At 36.4% G+C, this 20,883-nt stretch overlaps 5 non-coding genes and 16 pseudogenes across 5 annotated transcripts; all 21 read right to left on the bottom strand.

Moving 5' to 3' along the window:
• Positions 1-221: 221 nt before the first annotated feature.
• LOC145648680 (5S ribosomal RNA) lies at positions 222-340 on the bottom strand (annotated as a pseudogene).
• Positions 341-1,351: 1,011 nt separating this feature from the next.
• On the bottom strand, positions 1,352-1,470 carry LOC145650625 (5S ribosomal RNA; annotated as a pseudogene).
• A 792-nt stretch (positions 1,471-2,262) lies between these two features.
• On the bottom strand, positions 2,263-2,381 carry LOC145650624 (5S ribosomal RNA; annotated as a pseudogene).
• A 790-nt stretch (positions 2,382-3,171) lies between these two features.
• Positions 3,172-3,290, bottom strand: LOC145649974 (5S ribosomal RNA). The gene has a single exon (XR_014116646.1). It is a non-coding gene; the product is annotated as a 5S ribosomal RNA (ribosomal RNA).
• Positions 3,291-4,080: 790 nt separating this feature from the next.
• On the bottom strand, positions 4,081-4,199 carry LOC145644572 (5S ribosomal RNA; annotated as a pseudogene).
• Positions 4,200-4,990: 791 nt separating this feature from the next.
• On the bottom strand, positions 4,991-5,109 carry LOC145648679 (5S ribosomal RNA; annotated as a pseudogene).
• A 1,011-nt stretch (positions 5,110-6,120) lies between these two features.
• LOC145650622 (5S ribosomal RNA) lies at positions 6,121-6,239 on the bottom strand (annotated as a pseudogene).
• A 792-nt stretch (positions 6,240-7,031) lies between these two features.
• Positions 7,032-7,150, bottom strand: LOC145650621 (5S ribosomal RNA; annotated as a pseudogene).
• Positions 7,151-7,940: 790 nt separating this feature from the next.
• Positions 7,941-8,059, bottom strand: LOC145647778 (5S ribosomal RNA; annotated as a pseudogene).
• Positions 8,060-8,850: 791 nt separating this feature from the next.
• On the bottom strand, positions 8,851-8,969 carry LOC145650620 (5S ribosomal RNA; annotated as a pseudogene).
• Positions 8,970-9,759: 790 nt separating this feature from the next.
• Positions 9,760-9,878, bottom strand: LOC145650380 (5S ribosomal RNA; annotated as a pseudogene).
• A 792-nt stretch (positions 9,879-10,670) lies between these two features.
• Positions 10,671-10,789, bottom strand: LOC145643640 (5S ribosomal RNA; annotated as a pseudogene).
• A 790-nt stretch (positions 10,790-11,579) lies between these two features.
• LOC145649962 (5S ribosomal RNA) lies at positions 11,580-11,698 on the bottom strand. The gene has a single exon (XR_014116645.1). It is a non-coding gene; the product is annotated as a 5S ribosomal RNA (ribosomal RNA).
• A 1,105-nt stretch (positions 11,699-12,803) lies between these two features.
• Positions 12,804-12,922, bottom strand: LOC145648469 (5S ribosomal RNA). Its single transcript, XR_014116465.1, has one exon. It is a non-coding gene; the product is annotated as a 5S ribosomal RNA (ribosomal RNA).
• A 1,544-nt stretch (positions 12,923-14,466) lies between these two features.
• Positions 14,467-14,585, bottom strand: LOC145648358 (5S ribosomal RNA). The gene has a single exon (XR_014116453.1). It is a non-coding gene; the product is annotated as a 5S ribosomal RNA (ribosomal RNA).
• Positions 14,586-16,129: 1,544 nt separating this feature from the next.
• Positions 16,130-16,248, bottom strand: LOC145647072 (5S ribosomal RNA). Its single transcript, XR_014116271.1, has one exon. It is a non-coding gene; the product is annotated as a 5S ribosomal RNA (ribosomal RNA).
• A 666-nt stretch (positions 16,249-16,914) lies between these two features.
• On the bottom strand, positions 16,915-17,033 carry LOC145649837 (5S ribosomal RNA; annotated as a pseudogene).
• Positions 17,034-17,703: 670 nt separating this feature from the next.
• LOC145646896 (5S ribosomal RNA) lies at positions 17,704-17,822 on the bottom strand (annotated as a pseudogene).
• A 666-nt stretch (positions 17,823-18,488) lies between these two features.
• On the bottom strand, positions 18,489-18,607 carry LOC145650098 (5S ribosomal RNA; annotated as a pseudogene).
• A 1,228-nt stretch (positions 18,608-19,835) lies between these two features.
• LOC145649018 (5S ribosomal RNA) lies at positions 19,836-19,954 on the bottom strand (annotated as a pseudogene).
• Positions 19,955-20,744: 790 nt separating this feature from the next.
• LOC145648258 (5S ribosomal RNA) lies at positions 20,745-20,863 on the bottom strand (annotated as a pseudogene).
• Between the last annotated feature and the right edge of the window lie 20 nt (positions 20,864-20,883).

Raw genomic sequence — 20,883 nt, 5'->3', positions numbered from 1 at the left:
AAGCTTACAGCATCTCGTAGTCCAAGTTGCTAACAGATAGTTTTTGATGAATCACTGCACTTCACATTTAGGCACGTGAGTTGGAGAGTAAATGAAAGTGATGCAAAAAAAATTTACAGCATCTGCTATTCCCAGGTGCTAACAGATAGTTTTTTTTATTAATCACTGCACTTCACATTTGAGCATGTCAGCTTGAAAGTAAATTAAAGTGATGCAATAAAAGCTTACAGCACCTGGTATTCCTAGGTAGGGTCCCACCTCAGTACTATCCAGGCCCAAACTTGCTTAGCTTCCAAGGTCAGATGAGATTGGGCGTTCTCAAGCTGGTGTGGACGTAAGCTTTAAACACTTACTCAAATTTCCTAATCATAGCAAATATGATCAAAGACCAATCTGACAATTTTTTTTATTAATCCCTGCACTTGACATTCTAGAATGGTATCTTGAATGTAAATTAAATGAGGCAATAAAAGCTTACAACATCTGGTATACGGAGGCACTAACAGACAGTTTTTTGATGAATCACTGCACTTCACATTCAGGCATGTGAGTTGGAGAGTAAATGAAAGTGATGCAAAAAAAAACGTACAGCATCTGCTATTCCCAGGTGCTAACAGATAGTTTAAGTTAATTATTCACTGCACTTCAAATTTGAACATGATAGCTTGAACATAAATTAAAGGGATGCAATACAATCTTACAGCACCTGCTATTCCCTGGTACTAAAATATTTCTATTTAATCTGTACACTTCACATACAAGCTTGTCAGTTGCAGATTAAAGTAAAGTGATGCAACAAAAACTTACAGCATCTGCTATTCCCAGGTGCTAACAGATAGTTTGAGTTAATTATTCACTGCACTTCAAATTTGAACATGATAGCTTGAAAATAAATTAAAGGGATGCAATACAATCTTACAGCACCTGCTATTCCCTGGTACTAAAATATTTCTATTTAATCTGTACACTTCACATACAAGCTTGTCAGTTGCAGATTAAATTAAAGTGATGCAACAAAAACTTACAGCATCTGCTATTCCCAGGTGCTAACAGATAGTTTTTTTAATTAATCACTGCACTTCACATCCTAGCATGTCATCTTGACAGTAAATTAAATTGATGCAAGAGAAGCTTACAGCATCTCGTAGTCCATGGTGCTAACAGATATTTTTTTGATGAATAACTGCACTTCACATTCAGGCATGTGAGTTGGAGAGTAAATGAAAGTGATGCAAAAAAAACTTACAGCATCTGCTATTCCCATGTGCTAACAGATAGGTTTTTTTTATTAATCACTGCACTTCACATTTGAGCATGTCAGCTTGAAAGTAAATTAAAGTGATGCAATAAAAGCTTACAGCACCTGGTATTCCTAGGTAGGGTCCCACCTCAGTACTATCCAGACCCAAACTTGCTTAGCTTCCAAGGTCAGATGAGATTGGGCGTGCTCAAGCTGGTGCGGCCGTAAGATTTAAACACTTACTCAAATTTCCTAATCATAGCAAATATGATCAAAGACCAATCTGACAATTTTTTTTATTAATCCCTGCACTTGACATTCTAGAATGGTATCTTGAATGTAAATTAAATGATGCAATAAAAGTTTACAACATCTGGTATATGGAGGCACTAACAGACAGTTTTTTGATGAATCACTGCACTTCACATTCAGGCATGTGAGTTGGAGAGTAAATGAAAGTGATGCAAAAAAAAACGTACAGCATCTGCTATTCCCAGGTGCTAACAGATAGTTTAAGTTAATTATTCACTGCACTTCAAATTTGAACATGATAGCTTGAACATAAATTAAAGGGATGCAATACAATCTTACAGCACCTGCTATTCCCTGGTACTAAAATATTTCTATTTAATCTGTACACTTCACATACAAGCTTGTCAGTTGCAGATTAAAGTAAAGTGATGCAACAAAAACTTACAGCATCTGCTATTCCCAGGTGCTAACAGATAGTTTTTTTAATTAATCACTGCACTTCACATCCTAGCATGTCATCTTGACAGTAAATTAAAGTGATGCAAGAGAAGCTTACAGCATCTCGTAGTCCATGGTGCTAACAGATATTTTTTTGATGAATAACTGCACTTCACATTCAGGCATGTGAGTTGGAGAGTAAATGAAAGTGATGCAAAAAAAACTTACAGCATCTGCTATTCCCAGGTGCTAACAGATAGTTTTTTTTATTAATCACTGCACTTCACATTTGAGCATGTCAGCTTGAAAGTAAATTAAAGTGATGCAATAAAAGCTTACAGCACCTGGTATTCCTAGGTAGGGTCCCACCTCAGTACTATCCAGACCCAAACTTGCTTAGCTTCCAAGGTCAGATGAGATTGGGCGTGCTCAAGCTGGTGCGGCCGTAAGATTTAAACACTTACTCAAATTTCCTAATCATAGCAAATATGATCAAAGACCAATCTGACAATTTTTTTTATTAATCCCTGCACTTGACATTCTAGAATGTTATCTTGAATGTAAATTAAATGATGCAATAAAAGCTTACAACATCTGGTATACGGAGGCACTAACAGACAGTTTTTTGATGAATCACTGCACTTCACATTCAGGCATGTGAGTTGGAGAGTAAATGAAAGTGATGCAAAAAAAACGTACAGCATCTGCTATTCCCAGGTGCTAACAGATAGTTTGAGTTAATTATTCACTGCACTTCAAATTTGAACATGATAGCTTGAACATAAATTAAAGGGATGCAATACAATCTTACAGCACCTGCTATTCCCTGGTACTAAAATATTTCTATTTAATCTGTACACTTCACATACAAGCTTGTCAGTTGCAGATTAAAGTAAAGTGATGCAACAAAAACTTACAGCATCTGCTATTCCCAGGTGCTAACAGATAGTTTTTTTAATTAATCACTGCATTTCACATCCTAGCATGTCATCTTGACAGTAAATTAAAGTGATTCAAGAGAAGCTTACAGCATCTCGTAGTCCAAGTTGCTAACAGATAGTTTTTGATGAATCACTGCACTTCACATTTAGGCACGTGAGTTGGAGAGTAAATGAAAGTGATGCAAAAAAAACTTACAGCATCTGCTATTCCCAGTTGCTAACAGATAGTTTTTTTTATTAATCACTGCACTTCACATTTGAGCATGTCAGCTTGAAAGTAAATTAAAGTGATGCAATAAAAGCTTACAGCACCTGGTATTCCTAGGTAGGGTCCCACCTCAGTACTATCCAGGCCCAAACTTGCTTAGCTTCCAAGGTCAGATGAGATTGGGCGTTCTCAAGCTGGTGTGGCCGTAAGCCTTAAACACTTACTCAAATTGCCTAATCATAGCAAATATGATCAAAGACCAATCTGACAATTTTTTTTATTAATCCCTGCACTTGACATTCTAGAATGTTATCTTGAATGTAAATTAAATGATGCAATAAAAGCTTACAACATCTGGTATACGGAGGCACTAACAGACAGTTTTTTGATGAATCACTGCACTTCACATTCAGGCATGTGAGTTGGAGAGTAAATGAAAGTGATGCAAAAAAAACGTACAGCATCTGCTATTCCCAGGTGCTAACAGATAGTTTGAGTTAATTATTCACTGCACTTCAAATTTGAACATGATAGCTTGAACATAAATTAAAGGGATGCAATACAATCTTACAGCACCTGCTATTCCCTGGTACTAAAATATTTCTATTTAATCTGTACACTTCACATACAAGCTTGTCAGTTGCAGATTAAAGTAAAGTGATGCAACAAAAACTTACAGCATCTGCTATTCCCAGGTGCTAACAGATAGTTTTTTTAATTAATCACTGCATTTCACATCCTAGCATGTCATCTTGACAGTAAATTAAAGTGATTCAAGAGAAGCTTACAGCATCTCGTAGTCCAAGGTGCTAACAGATAGTTTTTGATGAATCACTGCACTTCACATTCAGGCATGTGAGTTGGAGAGTAAATGAAAGTGATGCAAAAAAAACTTACAGCATCTGCTATTCCCAGGTGCTAACAGATAGTTTTTTTTATTAATCACTGCACTTCACATTTGAGCATGTCAGCTTGAAAGTAAATTAAAGTGATGCAATAAAAGCTTACAGCACCTGGTATTCCTAGGTAGGGTCCCACGTCAGTACTATCCAGGCCCAAACTTGCTTAGCTTCCAAGGTCAGAGGATATTGGGCATTCTCAAGCTGGTGTGGCCGTAAGCTTTAAACACTTACTCAAATTTCCTAATCATAGCAAATATGATCAAAGACCAATCTGACAATTTTTTTTATTAATCCCTGCACTTGACATTCTAGAATGGTATCTTGAATGTAAATTAAATGATGCAATAAAAGTTTACAACATCTGGTATATGGAGGCACTAACAGACAGTTTTTTGATGAATCACTGCACTTCACATTCAGGCATGTGAGTTGGAGAGTAAATGAAAGTGATGCAAAAAAAAACGTACAGCATCTGCTATTCCCAGGTGCTAACAGATAGTTTAAGTTAATTATTCACTGCACTTCAAATTTGAACATGATAGCTTGAACATAAATTAAAGGGATGCAATACAATCTTACAGCACCTGCTATTCCCTGGTACTAAAATATTTCTATTTAATCTGTACACTTCACATACAAGCTTGTCAGTTGCAGATTAAAGTAAAGTGATGCAACAAAAACTTACAGCATCTGCTATTCCCAGGTGCTAACAGATAGTTTTTTTAATTAATCACTGCATTTCATATCCTAGCATGTCATCTTGACAGTAAATTAAATTGATGCGAGAGAAGCTTACAGCATCTCGTAGTCCAAGTTGCTAACAGATAGTTTTTGATGAATCACTGCACTTCACATTTAGGCACGTGAGTTGGAGAGTAAATGAAAGTGATGCAAAAAAAATTTACAGCATCTGCTATTCCCAGGTGCTAACAGATAGTTTTTTTTATTAATCACTGCACTTCACATTTGAGCATGTCAGCTTGAAAGTAAATTAAAGTGATGCAATAAAAGCTTACAGCACCTGGTATTCCTAGGTAGGGTCCCACCTCAGTACTATCCAGGCCCAAACTTGCTTAGCTTCCAAGGTCAGATGAGATTGGGCGTTCTCAAGCTGGTGTGGACGTAAGCTTTAAACACTTACTCAAATTTCCTAATCATAGCAAATATGATCAAAGACCAATCTGACAATTTTTTTTATTAATCCCTGCACTTGACATTCTAGAATGGTATCTTGAATGTAAATTAAATGAGGCAATAAAAGCTTACAACATCTGGTATACGGAGGCACTAACAGACAGTTTTTTGATGAATCACTGCACTTCACATTCAGGCATGTGAGTTGGAGAGTAAATGAAAGTGATGCAAAAAAAAACGTACAGCATCTGCTATTCCCAGGTGCTAACAGATAGTTTAAGTTAATTATTCACTGCACTTCAAATTTGAACATGATAGCTTGAACATAAATTAAAGGGATGCAATACAATCTTACAGCACCTGCTATTCCCTGGTACTAAAATATTTCTATTTAATCTGTACACTTCACATACAAGCTTGTCAGTTGCAGATTAAAGTAAAGTGATGCAACAAAAACTTACAGCATCTGCTATTCCCAGGTGCTAACAGATAGTTTGAGTTAATTATTCACTGCACTTCAAATTTGAACATGATAGCTTGAAAATAAATTAAAGGGATGCAATACAATCTTACAGCACCTGCTATTCCCTGGTACTAAAATATTTCTATTTAATCTGTACACTTCACATACAAGCTTGTCAGTTGCAGATTAAATTAAAGTGATGCAACAAAAACTTACAGCATCTGCTATTCCCAGGTGCTAACAGATAGTTTTTTTAATTAATCACTGCACTTCACATCCTAGCATGTCATCTTGACAGTAAATTAAATTGATGCAAGAGAAGCTTACAGCATCTCGTAGTCCATGGTGCTAACAGATATTTTTTTGATGAATAACTGCACTTCACATTCAGGCATGTGAGTTGGAGAGTAAATGAAAGTGATGCAAAAAAAACTTACAGCATCTGCTATTCCCATGTGCTAACAGATAGGTTTTTTTTATTAATCACTGCACTTCACATTTGAGCATGTCAGCTTGAAAGTAAATTAAAGTGATGCAATAAAAGCTTACAGCACCTGGTATTCCTAGGTAGGGTCCCACCTCAGTACTATCCAGACCCAAACTTGCTTAGCTTCCAAGGTCAGATGAGATTGGGCGTGCTCAAGCTGGTGCGGCCGTAAGATTTAAACACTTACTCAAATTTCCTAATCATAGCAAATATGATCAAAGACCAATCTGACAATTTTTTTTATTAATCCCTGCACTTGACATTCTAGAATGGTATCTTGAATGTAAATTAAATGATGCAATAAAAGTTTACAACATCTGGTATATGGAGGCACTAACAGACAGTTTTTTGATGAATCACTGCACTTCACATTCAGGCATGTGAGTTGGAGAGTAAATGAAAGTGATGCAAAAAAAAACGTACAGCATCTGCTATTCCCAGGTGCTAACAGATAGTTTAAGTTAATTATTCACTGCACTTCAAATTTGAACATGATAGCTTGAACATAAATTAAAGGGATGCAATACAATCTTACAGCACCTGCTATTCCCTGGTACTAAAATATTTCTATTTAATCTGTACACTTCACATACAAGCTTGTCAGTTGCAGATTAAAGTAAAGTGATGCAACAAAAACTTACAGCATCTGCTATTCCCAGGTGCTAACAGATAGTTTTTTTAATTAATCACTGCACTTCACATCCTAGCATGTCATCTTGACAGTAAATTAAAGTGATGCAAGAGAAGCTTACAGCATCTCGTAGTCCATGGTGCTAACAGATATTTTTTTGATGAATAACTGCACTTCACATTCAGGCATGTGAGTTGGAGAGTAAATGAAAGTGATGCAAAAAAAACTTACAGCATCTGCTATTCCCAGGTGCTAACAGATAGTTTTTTTTATTAATCACTGCACTTCACATTTGAGCATGTCAGCTTGAAAGTAAATTAAAGTGATGCAATAAAAGCTTACAGCACCTGGTATTCCTAGGTAGGGTCCCACCTCAGTACTATCCAGACCCAAACTTGCTTAGCTTCCAAGGTCAGATGAGATTGGGCGTGCTCAAGCTGGTGCGGCCGTAAGATTTAAACACTTACTCAAATTTCCTAATCATAGCAAATATGATCAAAGACCAATCTGACAATTTTTTTTATTAATCCCTGCACTTGACATTCTAGAATGTTATCTTGAATGTAAATTAAATGATGCAATAAAAGCTTACAACATCTGGTATACGGAGGCACTAACAGACAGTTTTTTGATGAATCACTGCACTTCACATTCAGGCATGTGAGTTGGAGAGTAAATGAAAGTGATGCAAAAAAAACGTACAGCATCTGCTATTCCCAGGTGCTAACAGATAGTTTGAGTTAATTATTCACTGCACTTCAAATTTGAACATGATAGCTTGAACATAAATTAAAGGGATGCAATACAATCTTACAGCACCTGCTATTCCCTGGTACTAAAATATTTCTATTTAATCTGTACACTTCACATACAAGCTTGTCAGTTGCAGATTAAAGTAAAGTGATGCAACAAAAACTTACAGCATCTGCTATTCCCAGGTGCTAACAGATAGTTTTTTTAATTAATCACTGCATTTCACATCCTAGCATGTCATCTTGACAGTAAATTAAAGTGATTCAAGAGAAGCTTACAGCATCTCGTAGTCCAAGTTGCTAACAGATAGTTTTTGATGAATCACTGCACTTCACATTTAGGCACGTGAGTTGGAGAGTAAATGAAAGTGATGCAAAAAAAACTTACAGCATCTGCTATTCCCAGTTGCTAACAGATAGTTTTTTTTATTAATCACTGCACTTCACATTTGAGCATGTCAGCTTGAAAGTAAATTAAAGTGATGCAATAAAAGCTTACAGCACCTGGTATTCCTAGGTAGGGTCCCACCTCAGTACTATCCAGGCCCAAACTTGCTTAGCTTCCAAGGTCAGATGAGATTGGGCGTTCTCAAGCTGGTGTGGCCGTAAGTTTTAAACACTTACTCAAATTTCCTAATCATAGCAAATATGATCAAAGACCAATCTGACAATTTTTTTTATTAATCCCTGCACTTGACATTCTAGAATGGTATCTTGAATGTAAATTAAATGATGCAATAAAAGCTTACAACATCTGGTATACGGAGGCACTAACAGACAGTTTTTTGATGAATCACTGCACTTCACATTCAGGCATGTGAGTTGGAGAGTAAATGAAAGTGATGCAAAAAAAACGTACAACATCTGCTATTCCCAGGTGCTAACAGATAGTTTAAGTTAATTATTCACTGCACTTCAAATTTGAACATGATAGCTTGAACATAAATTAAAGGGATGCAATACAATCTTACAGCACCTGCTATTCCCTGGTACTAAAATATTTCTATTTAATCTGTACACTTCACATACAAGCTTGTCAGTTGCAGATTAAATTAAAGTGATGCAACAAAAACTTACAGCATCTGCTATTCCCAGGTGCTAACAGATAGTTTTTTTAATTAATCACTGCACTTCACATCCTAGCATGTCATCTTGACAGTAAATTAAAGTGATGCAAGAGAAGCTTACAGCATCTCGTAGTCCATGGTGCTAACAGATATTTTTTTGATGAATAACTGCACTTCACATTCAGGCATGTGAGTTGGAGAGTAAATGAAAGTGATGCAAAAAAAACTTACAGCATCTGCTATTCCCAGGTGCTAACAGATAGTTTTTTTTATTAATCACTGCACTTCACATTTGAGCATGTCAGCTTGAAAGTAAATTAAAGTGATGCAATAAAAGCTTACAGCACCTGGTATTCCTAGGTAGGGTCCCACCTCAGTACTATCCAGACCCAAACTTGCTTAGCTTCCAAGGTCAGATGAGATTGGGCGTGCTCAAGCTGGTGCGGCCGTAAGATTTAAACACTTACTCAAATTTCCTAATCATAGCAAATATGATCAAAGACCAATCTGACAATTTTTTTTATTAATCCCTGCACTTGACATTCTAGAATGTTATCTTGAATGTAAATTAAATGATGCAATAAAAGCTTACAACATCTGGTATACGGAGGCACTAACAGACAGTTTTTTGATGAATCACTGCACTTCACATTCAGGCATGTGAGTTGGAGAGTAAATGAAAGTGATGCAAAAAAAACGTACAGCATCTGCTATTCCCAGGTGCTAACAGATAGTTTGAGTTAATTATTCACTGCACTTCAAATTTGAACATGATAGCTTGAACATAAATTAAAGGGATGCAATACAATCTTACAGCACCTGCTATTCCCTGGTACTAAAATATTTCTATTAAATCTGTACACTTCACATACAAGCTTGTCAGTTGCAGATTAAAGTAAAGTGATGCAACAAAAACTTACAGCATCTGCTATTCCCAGGTGCTAACAGATAGTTTTTTTAATTAATCACTGCATTTCACATCCTAGCATGTCATCTTGACAGTAAATTAAAGTGATTCAAGAGAAGCTTACAGCATCTCGTAGTCCAAGGTGCTAACAGATAGTTTTTGATGAATCACTGCACTTCACATTCAGGCATGTGAGTTGGAGAGTAAATGAAAGTGATGCAAAAAAAACTTACAGCATCTGCTATTCCCAGGTGCTAACAGATAGTTTTTTTTATTAATCACTGCACTTCACATTTGAGCATGTCAGCTTGAAAGTAAATTAAAGTGATGCAATAAAAGCTTACAGCACCTGGTATTCCTAGGTAGGGTCCCACGTCAGTACTATCCAGGCCCAAACTTGCTTAGCTTCCAAGGTCAGATGATATTGGGCGTTCTCAAGCTGGTGTGGCCGTAAGCTTTAAACACTTACTCAAATTTCCTAATAATAGCAAATATGATCAAAGACCAATCTGACAATTTTTTTTATTAATCCCTGCACTTGACATTCTAGAATGGTATCTTGAATGTAAATTAAATGATGCAATAAAAGTTTACAACATCTGGTATATGGAGGCACTAACAGACAGTTTTTTGATGAATCACTGCACTTCACATTCAGGCATGTGAGTTGGAGAGTAAATGAAAGTGATGCAAAAAAAAACGTACAGCATCTGCTATTCCCAGGTGCTAACAGATAGTTTAAGTTAATTATTCACTGCACTTCAAATTTGAACATGATAGCTTGAACATAAATTAAAGGGATGCAATACAATCTTACAGCACCTGCTATTCCCTGGTACTAAAATATTTCTATTTAATCTGTACACTTCACATACAAGCTTGTCAGTTGCAGATTAAATTAAAGTGATGCAACAAAAACTTACAGCATCTGCTATTCCCAGGTGCTAACAGATAGTTTTTTTAATTAATCACTGCACTTCACATCCTAGCATGTCATCTTGACAGTAAATTAAAGTGATGCAAGAGAAGCTTACAGCATCTCGTAGTCCATGGTGCTAACAGATATTTTTTTGATGAATAACTGCACTTCACATTCAGGCATGTGAGTTGGAGAGTAAATGAAAGTGATGCAAAAAAAACTTACAGCATCTGCTATTCCCAGGTGCTAACAGATAGTTTTTTTTATTAATCACTGCACTTCACATTTGAGCATGTCAGCTTGAAAGTAAATTAAAGTGATGCAATAAAAGCTTACAGCACCTGGTATTCCTAGGTAGGGTCCCACGTCAGTACTATCCAGGCCCAAACTTGCTTAGCTTCCAAGGTCAGATGATATTGGGCGTTCTCAAGCTGGCGTGGCCGTAAGCTTTAAACACTTACTCAAATTTCCTAATCATAGCAAATATGATCAAAGACCAATCTGACAATTTTTTTTATTAATCCCTGCACTTGACATTCTAGAATGGTATCTTGAATGTAAATTAAATGATGCAATAAAAGCTTACAACATCTGGTATACGGAGGCACTAACAGACAGTTTTTTGATGAATCACTGCACTTCACATTCAGGCATGTGAGTTGGAGAGTAAATGAAAGTGATGCAAAAAAAACGTACAGCATCTGCTATTCCCAGGTGCTAACAGATAGTTTGAGTTAATTATTCACTGCACTTCAAATTTGAACATGATAGCTTGAACATAAATTAAAGGGATGCAATACAATCTTACAGCACCTGCTATTCCCTGGTACTAAAATATTTCTATTAAATCTGTACACTTCACATACAAGCTTGTCAGTTGCAGATTAAAGTAAAGTGATGCAACAAAAACTTACAGCATCTGCTATTCCCAGGTGCTAACAGATAGTTTTTTTAATTAATCACTGCATTTCACATCCTAGCATGTCATCTTGACAGTAAATTAAAGTGATTCAAGAGAAGCTTACAGCATCTCGTAGTCCAAGGTGCTAACAGATAGTTTTTGATGAATCACTGCACTTCACATTCAGGCATGTGAGTTGGAGAGTAAATGAAAGTGATGCAAAAAAAACTTACAGCATCTGCTATTCCCAGGTGCTAACAGATAGTTTTTTTTATTAATCACTGCACTTCACATTTGAGCATGTCAGCTTGAAAGTAAATTAAAGTGATGCAAGAACAGCTTACAGCACCTGGTATTCCTAGGTAGGGTCCCACCTCAGTACTATCCAGGCCCAAACTTGCTTAGCTTCCAAGGTCAGATGAGATTGGGCGTTCTCAAGCTGGTGTGGCCGTAAGCCTTAAACACTTACTCAAATTGCCTAATCATAGCAAATATGATCAAAGACCAATCTGACAATTTTTTTTCTTAATCCCTGCACTTGACATTCTAGAATGTTATCTTGAATGTAATTAAATGATGCAATAAAAGCTTACAATACGGAGCTGGTATACGGAGGCACTAATTATTCACTGCACTTCAAATTTGAACATGATAGCTTGAACATAAATTAAAGGGATGCAAACAATCTTACAGCACCTGCTATTCCCTGGTACTAAAATATTTCTATTTAATCTGTACACTTCACATACAAGCTTGTCAGTTGCAGATTAAAGTAAAGTGATGCAACAAAAACTTACAGCATCTGCTATTCCCAGATGCTAACAGATAGTTTTTTTAATTAATCACTGCACTTCACATCCTAGCATGTCATCTTGAAAGTAAATTAAAGTGATGCAAGAGAAGCTTACAGCATCTCATAGTCCAAGGTGCTAACAGATAGATTTTTGAGGAATCACTGCACTTCACATTCAGGCATGTGAGTTGGAGAGTAAATGAAAGTGATGCAAAAAAAACTTACAGCATCTGCTATTCCCAGGTGCTAACAGATAGTTTGAGTTAATTATTCATTGCACTTCAAATTTGAACATGATAGCTTGAACATAAATTAAAGGGATGCAATACAATCTTACAGCACCTGCTATTCCCTGGTACTAAAATATTTCTATTTAATCTGTACACTTCACATACAAGCTTGTCAGTTGCAGATTAAAGTAAAGTGATGCAACTAAAACTTACAGCATCTGCTATTCCCAGGTGCTAACAGATAGTTTTTTTAATTAATCACTGCATTTCACATCTTAGCATGTCATCTTGACAGTAAATTAAAGTGATGCAAGAGAAGCTTACAGCATCTCGTAGTCCAAGGTGCTAACAGATAGTTTTTTGATGAATCACTGCACTTCACATTCAGGCATGTGAGTTGGAGAGTAAATGAAAGTGATGCAAAAAAAACTTACAGCATCTGCTATTCCCAGGTGCTAACAGATAGTTTTTTTTAATAATCACTGCACTTCACATTTGAGCATGTCAGCTTGAAAGTAAATTAAAGTGATGCAAGAAAAGCTTACAGCACCTGGTATTCCTAGGTAGGGTCCCACCTCAGTACTATTCAGGCCCAAACTTGCTTAGCTTCCAAGTTCAGATGAGATTGGGCGTTCTCAAGCTGGTGTGGCCGTAAGCCTTAAACACTTACTCAAATTGCCTAATCATAGCAAATATGATCAAAGACCAATCTGACAATTTTTTTTATTAATCCCTGCACTTGACATTCTAGAATGTTATCTTGAATGTAATGAAATGATGCAATAAAAGCTTACAATACGGAGCTGGTATACGGAGGCACTAATTATTCACTGCACTTCAAATTTGAACATGATAGCTTGAACATAAATTAAAGGGATGCAAACAATCTTACAGCACCTGCTATTCCCTGGTACTAAAATATTTCTATTTAATCTGTACACTTCACATACAAGCTTGTCAGTTGCAGATTAAAGTAAAGTGATGCAACAAAAACTTACAGCATCTGCTATTCCCAGGTGCTAACAGATAGTTTTTTTAATTAATCACTGCATTTCACATCCTAGCATGTCATCTTGACAGTAAATTAAAGTGATGCAAGAGAAGCTTACAGCATCTCGTAGTCCAATGTGCTAATATATAGTTTTTTGATGAATCACTGCACTTCACATTCAGGCATGTGAGTTGGAGAGTAAATGAAAGTGATGCAAAAAAAACTTACAGCATCTGCTATTCCCAGGTGCTAACAGATAGTTTGAGTTAATTATTCATTGCACTTCAAATTTGAACATGATAGCTTGAACATAAATTAAAGGGATGCAATACAATCTTACAGCACCTGCTATTCCCTGGTACTAAAATATTTCTATTTAATCTGTACACTTCACATACAAGCTTGTCAGTTGCAGATTAAAGTAAAGTGATGCAACAAAAACTTACAGCATCTGCTATTCCCAGATGCTAACAGATAGTTTTTTTAATTAATCACTGCACTTCACATCCTAGCATGTCATCTTGAAAGTAAATTAAAGTGATGCAAGAGAAGCTTACAGCATCTCGTAGTCCAAGGTGCTAACAGATAGATTTTTGAGGAATCACTGCACTTCACATTCAGGCATGTGAGTTGGAGAGTAAATGAAAGTGATGCAAAAAAAACTTACAGCATCTGCTATTCCCAGGTGCTAACAGATAGTTTGAGTTAATTATTCATTGCACTTCAAATTTGAACATGATAGCTTGAACATAAATTAAAGGGATGCAATACAATCTTACAGCACCTGCTATTCCCTGGTACTAAAATATTTCTATTTAATCTGTACACTTCACATACAAGCTTGTCAGTTGCAGATTAAAGTAAAGTGATGCAACAAAAACTTACAGCATCTGCTATTCCCAGGTGCTAACAGATAGTTTTTTTAATTAATCACTGCATTTCACATCTTAGCATGTCATCTTGACAGTAAATTAAAGTGATGCAAGAGAAGCTTACAGCATCTCGTAGTCCAAGGTGCTAACAGATAGTTTTTTGATGAATCACTGCACTTCACATTCAGGCATGTGAGTTGGAGAGTAAATGAAAGTGATGCAAAAAAAACTTACAGCATCTGCTATTCCCAGGTGCTAACAGATAGTTTTTTTTATTAATCACTGCACTTCACATTTGAGCATGTCAGCTTGAAAGTAAATTAAAGTGATGCAAGAAAAGCTTACAGCACCTGGTATTCCTAGGTAGGGTCCCACCTCAGTACTATTCAGGCCCAAACTTGCTTAGCTTCCAAGTTCAGATGAGATTGGGCGTTCTCAAGCTGGTGTGGCCGTAAGCCTTAAACACTTACTCAAATTGCCTAATCATAGCAAATATGATCAAAGACCAATCTGACAATTTTTTTTCTTAATCCCTGCACTTGACATTCTAGAATGTTATCTTGAATGTAATTAAATGATGCAATAAAAGCTTACAATACGGAGCTGGTATACGGAGGCACTAATTATTCACTGCACTTCAAATTTGAACATGATAGCTTGAACATAAATTAAAGGGATGCAAACAATCTTACAGCACCTGCTATTCCCTGGTACTAAAATATTTCTATTTAATCTGTACACTTCACATACAAGCTTGTCAGTTGCAGATTAAAGTAAAGTGATGCAACAAAAACTTACAGCATCTGCTATTCCCAGGTGCTAACAGATAGTTTTTTTAATTAATCACTGCATTTCACATCCTAGCATGTCATCTTGACAGTAAATTAAAGTGATGCAAGAGAAGCTTACAGCATCTCGTAGTCCAATGTGCTAATATATAGTTTTTTGATGAATCACTGCACTTCACATTCAGGCATGTGAGTTGGAGAGTAAATGAAAGTGATGCAAAAAAAACTTACAGCATCTGCTATTCCCAGGTGCTAACAGATAGTTTGAGTTAATTATTCATTGCACTTCAAATTTGAACATGATAGCTTGAACATAAATTAAAGGGATGCAATACAATCTTACAGCACCTGCTATTCCCTGGTACTAAAATATTTCTATTTAATCTGTACACTTCACATACAAGCTTGTCAGTTGCAGATTAAAGTAAAGTGATGCAACAAAAACTTACAGCATCTGCTATTCCCAGGTGCTAACAGATAGTTTTTTTAATTAATCACTGCATTTCACATCTTAGCATGTCATCTTGACAGTAAATTAAAGTGATGCAAGAGAAGCTTACAGCATCTCGTAGTCCAAGGTGCTAACAGATAGTTTTTTGATGAATCACTGCACTTCACATTCAGGCATGTGAGTTGGAGAGTAAATGAAAGTGATGCAAAAAAAACTTACAGCATCTGCTATTCCCAGGTGCTAACAGATAGTTTGAGTTAATTATTCACTGCACTTCAAATTTGAACATGATAGCTTGAACATAAATTAAAGGGATGCAATACAATCTTACAGCACCTGCTATTCCCTGGTACTAAAATATTTCTATTTAATCTGTACACTTCACATACAAGCTTGTCAGTTGCAGATTAAAGTAAAGTGATGCAACAAAAACTTACAGCATTTGCTATTCCCAGGTGCTAACAGATAGTTTTTTTAATTAATCACTGCACTTCACATCCTAGCATGTCATCTTGAAAGTAAATTAAAGGGATGCAAGAGAAGCTTACAGCATCTCGTAGTCCAAGGTGCTAACAGATAGATTTTTGAGGAATCACTGCACTTCACATTCAGGCATGTGAGTTGGAGAGTAAATGAAAGTGATGCAAAAAAAACTTACAGCATCTGCTATTCCCAGGTGCTAACAGATAGTTTTTTTTATTAATCACTGCACTTCACATTTGAGCATGTCAGCTTGAAAGTAAATTAAAGTGATGCAAGAAAAGCTTACAGCACCTGGTCTTCCTAGGTAGGGTCCCACCTCAGTACTATTCAGGCCCAAACTTGCTTAGCTTCCAAGTTCAGATGAGATTGGGCGTTCTCAAGCTGGTGTGGCCGTAAGCCTTAAACACTTACTCAAATTGCCTAATCATAGCAAATATGATCAAAGACCAATCTGACAATTTTTTTTATTAATCCCTGCACTTGACATTCTAGAATGTTATCTTGAATGTAATTAAATGATGCAATAAAAGCTTACAATACGGAGCTGGTATACGGAGGCACTAATTATTCACTGCACTTCAAATTTGAACATGATAGCTTGAAAATAAATTAAAGGGATGCAAACAATCTTACAGCACCTGCTATTCCCTGATACTAAAATATTTCTATTTAATCTGTAGACTTCACATACAAGCTTGTCAGTTGCAGATTAAAGTAAAGTGATGCAACAAAAACTTACAGCATCTGCTATTCCCAGGTGCTAACAGATAGTTTTTTTAATTAATCACTGCACTTCACATCCTAGCATGTCATCTTGAAAGTAAATTAAAGTGATGCAAGAGAAGCTTACAGCATCTCGTAGTCCAAGGTGCTAACAGATAGATTTTTGAGGAATCACTGCACTTCACATTCAGGCATGTGAGTTGGAGAGTAAATGAAAGTGATGCAAAAAAAACTTACAGCATCTGCTATTCCCAGGTGCTAACAGATAGTTTTTTTTATTAATCACTGCACTTCATATTTGAGCATGTCAGCTTGAAAGTAAATTAAAGTGATGCAAGAAAAGCTTACAGCACCTGGTATTCCTAGGTAGGGTCCCACCTCAGTACTATTCAGGCCCAAACTTGCTTAGCTTCCAAGGTCAGATGAGATTGGGCGTTCTCAAGCTGGTGTGGCCGTACGTAAGCCTTAAACACTTACTCAAATTGCCTAATCATAGCAAATATGATCAAAGACCAATCTGACAATTTTTTTTATTAATCCCTGCACTTGACATTCTAGAATGTTATCTTGAATGTAATTAAATGATGCAATAAAAGCTTACAATACGGAGCTGGTATACGGAGGTACTAATTATTCACTGCACTTCAAATTTGAACATGATAGCTTGAACATAAATTAAAGGGATGCAAACAATCTTACAGCACCTGCTATTCCCTGGTACTAAAATATTTCTATTTAATCTGTACACTTCACATACAAGCTTGTCAGTTGCAGATTAAAGTAAAGTGATGCAACAAAAACTTACAGCATCTGCTATTCCCAGGTGCTAACAGATAGTTTTTTTAATTAATCACTGCACTTCACATCCTAGCATGTCATCTTGAAAGTAAATTAAAGTGATGCAAGAGAAGCTTACAGCATCTCGTAGTCCAAGGTGCTAACAGATAGATTTTTGAGGAATCACTGCACTTCACATTCAGGCATGTGAGTTGGAGAGTAAATGAAAGTGATGCAAAAAAAACTTACAGCATCTGCTATTCCCAGGTGCTAACAGATAGTTTTTTTTATTAATCACTGCACTTCACATTTGAGCATGTCAGCTTGAAAGTAAATTAAAGTGATGCAAGAAAAGCTTACAGCACCTGGTATTCCTAGGTAGGGTCCCACCTCAGTACTATTCAGGCCCAAACTTGCTTAGCTTCCAAGGTCAGATGAGATTGGGCGTTCTCAAGCTGGTGTGGCCGTAAGCCTTAAACACTTACTCAAATTGCCTAATCATAGCAAATATGATCAAAGACCAATCTGACAATTTGTTTTATTAATCCCTGCACTTGACATTCTAGAATGTTACCTTGAATGTAATTAAATGATGCAATAAAAGCTTACAATACGGAGCTGGTATACTGAGGCACTAATTATTCACTGCACTTCAAATTTGAACATGATAGCTTGAACATAAATTAAAGGGATGCAAACAATCTTACAGCACCTGCTATTCCCTGGTACTAAAAAATTTCTATTTAATCTGTACACTTCACATACAAGCTTGTCAGTTGCAGATTAAAGTAAAGTGATGCAACAAAAACTTACAGCATCTGCTATTCCCAGGTGCTAACAGATAGTTTTTTTAATTAATCACTGCATTTCACATCCTAGCATGTCATCTTGACAGTAAATTAAAGTGATGCAAGAGAAGCTTACAGCATCTCGTAGTCCAATGTGCTAACATATAGTTTTTTGATGAATCACTGCACTTCACATTCAGGCATGTAGGTTGGAGAGTAAATGAAAGTGATGCAAAAAAAACTTACAGCATCGGCTATTCCCATGTGCTAACAGATAGTTTTTTTTATTAATCACTGCACTTCACATTTGAGCATGTCAGCTTGAAAGTAAATTAAAGTGATGCAAGAAAAGCTTACAGCACCTGGTATTCCTAGGTAGGGTCCCACCTCAGTACTATCCAGGCCCAAACTTGCTTAGCTTCCAAGGTGAGATGAGATTGGGCGTTCTCAAGCTGGTGTGGCCGTAAGCCTTAAACACTTACTCAAATTGCCTAATCAAAGCAAATATGATCAAAGACCAATCTGACAATTTTTTTTATTAATCCCTGCACTTGACATTCTAGAATGTTATCTTGAATGTAAATTAAATGATGCAATAAAAGCTTACAACATCTGGTATATGGAGGCACTAACAGACAGTTTTTTGATGAATCACTGCACTTCACATTCAGGCATGTGAGTTGGAGATTAAATGAAAGTGATGCAAAAAAAACTTACAGCATCTGCTATTCCCAGGTGCTAACAGATAGTTTGAGTTAATTATTCACTGCACTTCAAATTTGAACATGATAGCTTGAACATAAATTAAAGGGATGCAATACAATCTTACAGCACCTGCTATTCCCTGGTACTAAAATATTTCTATTTAATCTGTACACTTCACATACAAGCTTGTCAGTTACAGATTAAAGTAAAGTGATGCAACAAAAACTTACAGCATCTGCTATTCCCAGGTGCTAACACATAGTTTTTTTAATTAATCACTGCATTTCACATCCTAGCATGTCATCTTGACAGTAAATTAAAGTGATTCAAGAGAAGCTTACAGCATCTCGTAGTCCAAGGTGCTAACAGATAGTTTTTGATGAATCACTGCACTTCACATTCAGGCATGTGAGTTGGAGAGTAAATGAAAGTGATGCAAAAAAAACTTACAGCATCGGCTATTCCCAGGTGCTAACAGATAGTTTGAGTTAATTATTCACTGCACTTCAAATTTGAACATGATAGCTTGAACATAAATTAAAGGGATGCAATACAATCTTACACCACCTGCTATTCCCTGGTACTAAAATATTTCTATTTAATCTGTACACTTCACATACAAGCTTGTCAGTTGCAGATTAAAGTAAAGTGATGCAACAAAAACTTACAGCATCTGCTATTCCCTGGTGCTAACAGATAGTTTTTTTAATTAATCACTGCATTTCACATCCTAGCATGTCATCTTGAGAGTAAATTAAAGTGATTCAAGAGAAGCTTACAGCATCTCGTAGTCCAAGGTGCTAACAGATATTTTTTGATGAATCACTGCACTTCACATTCAGGCATGTGAGTTGGAGAGTAAATGAAAGTGATGCAAAAAAAACTTACAACATCGGCTATTCCCAGGTGCTAACAGATAGTTTTTTTTATTAATCACTGCACTTCACATTTGAGCATGTCAGCTTGAAAGTAAATTAAAGTGATGCAAGAAAAGTTTACAGCACCTGGTATTCCTAGGTAGGGTCCCACCTCAGTACTATCCAGGCCCAAACTTGCTTAGCTTCCAAGGTCAGATGAGATTGGGCATTCTCAAGCTGGTGTGGCCGTAAGCCTTAAACGCTTACTCAATTTGCCTAATCATAGCAAATATGATCAAAGACCAATCTGACAATTTTTTTTATTAATCCCTGCAATTGACATTCTAGAATGTTATCTTGAATGTAAATTAAATGATGCAATAAAAGCTTACAACATCTGGTATACGGAGGCACTAACAGACAGTTTTTTGATGAATCACTGCACTTCACATTCAGGCATGTGAGTTGGAGAGTAAATGAAAGTGATGCAAAAGAAACGTACAGCATCTGCTATTCCCAGGTGCTAACCGATAGTTTGAGTTAATTATTCACTGCACTTCAAATTTGAACATGATATCTTGAACATAAATTAAAGGGATGCAATACAATCTTACAGCACCTGCTATTCCCTGGTACTAAAATATTTCTATTTAATCTGTACACTTCACATACAAGCTTGTCAGTTGCAGATTAAAGTAAAGTGATGCAACAAAAACTTACAGCATCTGCTATTCCCAGGTGCTAACAGATAGTTTTTTTAATTAATCACTGCATTTCACATCCTAGCATGTCATCTTGACAGTAAATTAAAGTGATTCAAGAAAAGCTTACAGCATCTCGTAGTCCAAGGTGCTAACAGATAGTTTTTGATGAATCACTGCACTTCACATTCAGGCATGTGAGTTGGAGAGTAAATGAAAGTGATGCAAAAAAAACTTACAGCATCTGCTATTCCCAGGTGCTAACAGATAGTTTTTTTTATTAATCACTGCACTTTACATTTGAGCATGTCAGCTTGAAAGTAAATTAAAGTGATGCAAGAAAATCTTACAGCACCTGGTATTCCTAGGTAGGGTCCCACCTCAGTACTATCCAGGCCCAAACTTGCTTAGCTTCCAAGGTCAGATGAGATTGGGCGTTCTCAAGCTGGTGTGGCCGTAAGCCTTAAACACTTACTCAAATT

The sequence above is a fragment of the Electrophorus electricus genome, chromosome 13, assembly GCF_041902795.1.
Source record: "Electrophorus electricus isolate QZ-2024a chromosome 13, ASM4190279v1, whole genome shotgun sequence".
NCBI lineage: Eukaryota > Metazoa > Chordata > Actinopteri > Gymnotiformes > Gymnotidae > Electrophorus > Electrophorus electricus.
Note: the sequence above shows the minus strand (reverse complement) of the source record. Positions and strands in the feature narration are given on the sequence as shown.